The sequence below is a fragment of the Colobus angolensis genome, unplaced genomic scaffold (assembly GCF_000951035.1).
Source record: "Colobus angolensis palliatus isolate OR3802 unplaced genomic scaffold, Cang.pa_1.0 Scaffold405, whole genome shotgun sequence".
NCBI classification, from domain to species: domain Eukaryota; kingdom Metazoa; phylum Chordata; class Mammalia; order Primates; family Cercopithecidae; genus Colobus; species Colobus angolensis.
The window spans coordinates 2,065,379-2,069,431 of NW_012117433.1; the positions used below are offsets into that span (position 1 = coordinate 2,065,379).

The 4,053-nt window shown below is 42.3% G+C and overlaps 1 protein-coding gene across 1 annotated transcript in view; it reads left to right on the plus strand.

The window, feature by feature from the left end:
- PITRM1 (pitrilysin metallopeptidase 1) overlaps positions 1-4,053 on the plus strand; it is a 78,227-nt gene that overhangs the window by 23,853 nt on the left and 50,321 nt on the right. The window lies entirely within an intron of this gene.

Genomic DNA, 4,053 nt, shown 5'->3' on the forward strand with positions numbered 1-4,053 from the left:
AAAAGAAATCTATTTGTGTAGCAGGATGAGCCGCAGACAAAACTCCTCAGACACCGGATTAAAGAAGGAAGAGGTTTTTTCATTCGGCCAGGAGCGTCAGCAGACTCGCGTCTTAAGAACCAAGCTCCCTGAAGAAGAAATACGTGGCCTTTTTAAAGGCTTAAAACTTTAAGGGATCCATGTAAAAGAGTCATGATAAATCAAGCAAGCATGGAAAACGTGACGGGGGGGGCTACATGCATCAGCTAACAGAACAAAAAGTTTTACAGTGCTTTCTCATATGATGTCTGGAATTTGCAGATAACACTAGTAATTTTGGTCAGGGGTTAATCTTTATTATTTTAACCACCAGGGCCAGGTGGTGGTGCCAAGGTCGTCTAGCTATTTATCTTACTTCTGTTTCTTTCCAACTTTTTGCTTTCTCCCCCTTCTCCTGTCTTATAAACTAGGGAAAAGGGGAGATGGGGAAAAGCCGGGAAAGACAGCAGAAGTGGTGGTCTCATTCTATATTTGGAGTAAGGCGATTTTTAGAATGACTACTATTACTATAATGGTAGTAACTGGTAATATCAGCTTTAAAGCTTTTAAAGTACCATTTTTTCAGTTTCTCTGAATATCAAAGATACTACACTAAATACTTGACATATTCTATGAGAAAAGAAATATTACTCCTATGTTACAAGAAACTAAAATTTAAAGAATTTAGGTAAAGTGCTGAAGGTCAAGTAACCCAAAAGTAGTGAAAATGAGATCCAAACCCAAATCTCTCTGATGACAAAACCTGTTCAATACGACCAATTATTTTCGATTCAAAGGATAATCCTAAGCAATCTGGTAGAAATCACATTTTACGCGTATCATACAAAAAGTAGTAGAGTCAGATGAGGAAATCCTATAGGAAGTAAGACCAATTGAAGGATCTTAGGCAGGGGGATGCAGGGCATCTGATAGCTTCTTTTCTGTCTTGAAGGATGCAATAGAGGAGTAAGGGAAAAGGAGGAGGGGGAAGAAGGAGGAAGGAGGAAGGGGGTGGAGAAGGAGGACAAGGAGGAGGAGGAGAAGAGGGGAAAGAAAATGTCATCTGAGAGACCCAAATAGGTATCCCTTTATTAACTAAGATGGACTCTAAGGTTAAGGAATTGAAATTTACCTGTAAGTCTAGAGTTCCAGGCTTGGCTGGCATGACAACTTCCTAAATTCCTAAGGCTGCAAGAAAAACCACACTCTTGCCAAACTCCCTAAGAATAGGAGTTGTCAGAGCCCTCCTACCTCTGGTTTAAAATCCAGACCATGACAACTCTGACCGGGCAGATGGTTGGCCTTACCAACGTTTTTTTCCGATAAGCAACTGCAGACCTTAAGCCAGTTTCAGCAACTCATAGAGGCTGTGCAAAAACTGTCTTTGTGTAGTTCACCTTTTGATGCAGAGAGCCAAATGCCACCTCATTTTAATGCTAAAACCCACCCCAACGTGAACATGAGATGTATGTTACATATATGGTATCCACTGCACAAGTACTCAACCCCCTCATTCATATGTATAGCTTTCCCCCTACACCTGCCATGTAGGCAGGACTGTATTGTATGATGCAGACTCTGTGAGACAGAAAACCCAACCTTCTCTCCCCCTCTTCCGAGAGCACCCACAGCACATACCAGAAACTTGTCTCTTCCCAGTCTGCAAAAGGGAATCGCAATACAGTTCTCCTTCCCACTGTTCAGACCTCCTGGCCATCTTTTCAGTGATGAAGAAAAAGAAGAAGAAAGAGATTAAGAATGAGGAGAGAAACGTAATTATCTTTTCTGCAAAGCAAAGGGGATAGAGTTGGGGAACTGATGAACTGACTTCAGCTCCAGTTGACATTTTCAGGGACTGGCAAGAACAGTCAACGACAAAAGACAATACAAAATCTCAACACACTAGAAGTGGTGCCAGGAGTGGGTGATACACTCTTAGGGCTTAAAAAATCATACTGTGATACTTTTTGAACATGATTATTTAATTTATTTTTACTTTTCATTCTTCTGTTTTTTTAGAGACAAGGTCTCTCTGTGTCACCCAGGCTGGAGTACAACAGGCAATCGTAGCTCACTGCAGCTTCCAACTCCTGGGCTCAAGTGATCCTCCAACCTCAGCCTCCCAAGTAGCTAGCACTACAGGCATGCGCCACCATGTCCGGCTAATTTTTTTTTTTTTTTTTGTAGAGGCAGAGTCTGCCTAAGTTATCCAAGCTGGTCTTAAACTTCTGGCCTCAAGCAAATACAAATACCATAAACTGGGCAGCTTAAACAACAGAAACAAATTGTCTTGTAATTTTGGAGGCTAGAAGTTTGAGGCGAAGGTGTCGGCAGGGTTGGTCCCCTCTGAGTCCTCTCTCCTTGGTGCGTAACTGGCCTTTTTCTCCCTGCGTCCTTGTATGGCCATCTTCTGGGTTTGCCTGTGTCCTAATCTCTTTTTAAAAGGACAACAGTCATGTTGAATCCGGGCCCACCCATATAACCTCAGTTTTAACTTAAGTATCTCTGTAAAGACCCTATCTCCAAATACAGCCATATTGTAAATTCTTATCTGTTTAAACCATATTGACTCAGATGATACATTCTTGCCTTGAAAGCATTGCTAATGTTCACAGAAGAATATGCCAAAAGATTTCGTTTCTCTAGAAATATATTAGGCAACAATATAAATTTGAAAAGGTGGCTCTGAGTCGAAAGGTACAGAATTGCAGGTATCTGCCTCAAATTCCCATATTAAGACCAGACCTAAACCTGAGCAGCATACCCTTGCCAGAAACAGGAGAGCCGATGAACAAATACTCAGTGGGATCTGCAGAAGTCTCTCCAGCCACTGGGCCTCGTTTCTCACTTGTTTCTCTCTAATCGAATTCCTGAAACTTGGTTTGCTCCTCCTTTGAATTGGGATTTGATAATTAAATTTAGGCCTTCCCAATTTCATATCTTCAAAGTCAGGCCTCCCTAAAGACCCTTTAGTTAAAAATATGACTCTTGAGCCGAGCACGGTGACTCATGCCTGTAATCCCAGCACTTTGGGAGGCTGAGGTGGGCGGATCACAAGGTCAAGAGATTGAGACCATCCTGGCCAACGTGGTGAAACCCTGTCTCTACTAAAAATACAAAAATCAGCCGGGCGTGGTGGCGGGCGCCTGTAGTCCCAGCTACTCGGGAGGCTGAGGCAGGAGAATCACCTGAACCCGGGAGGCAGAGGTTGCAGTGAGCCGAGATCATGCCACTGCACTCTAACCTGGCAACGGAGTGAGACTCCGTCAAAAAACAAAACCAAACAAAAAAAACCCTCCTTCCTCTTCCCACTTCAGACAGCCTGTGGCACATAATAAACCTGGGTTCTTACCCACCGGGACCCATACTTTGGTACAAATTTGTTTCTCTCATACCCAAAAGATTCTCACTGTTTCCCCAAGAAGGGCGTCTCATCATTATCAAGGAACAGTAATTTTCACGATGAGAATGTTGGAAGGTGTGTTACAATAAAGCAGCTTTTGGTGATGATGTTGTCTGAATCAGAAAAGAATCAACTGAGGAGGGCAAAACCAGTGCCTCTCCCACTGAGCTTTCTATTTCACAAACGCGCCATTACCTCCAGCTTGTTTCCACTGAAAAGACATTTCACAAAGGAACATTTAGTTCACTGCCACAAACAATACTGCATAAAAGTGGTGCATAAATGCTGTCACGGGCACTCTTTTCCTTCCTCCATCCCCCAATATGGACCCATTTATTCTTTCTATAACTGACAGGAATTTCTCTCGAAGCTCCAAAAAGTGATGCCTGGAAATTAAATTATAATATGCATTTTCTATCATTCTACTCCAGGCATATCAAAATTTCTCATTCATACAAATAAGCTAGAATATTGTAGAATGTTTTGCTGAAAATATCAACAATTTACAATAAAGCCTTCACATTTAATCTGTACAATAACCATTTTGACTATTAATGAAACTGAAAAAAGAAGCTGAAGGAGGCCGGGCGCGGTGGCTCAAGCCTGTAATCCCAGCACTTTGGGAGGCCGAG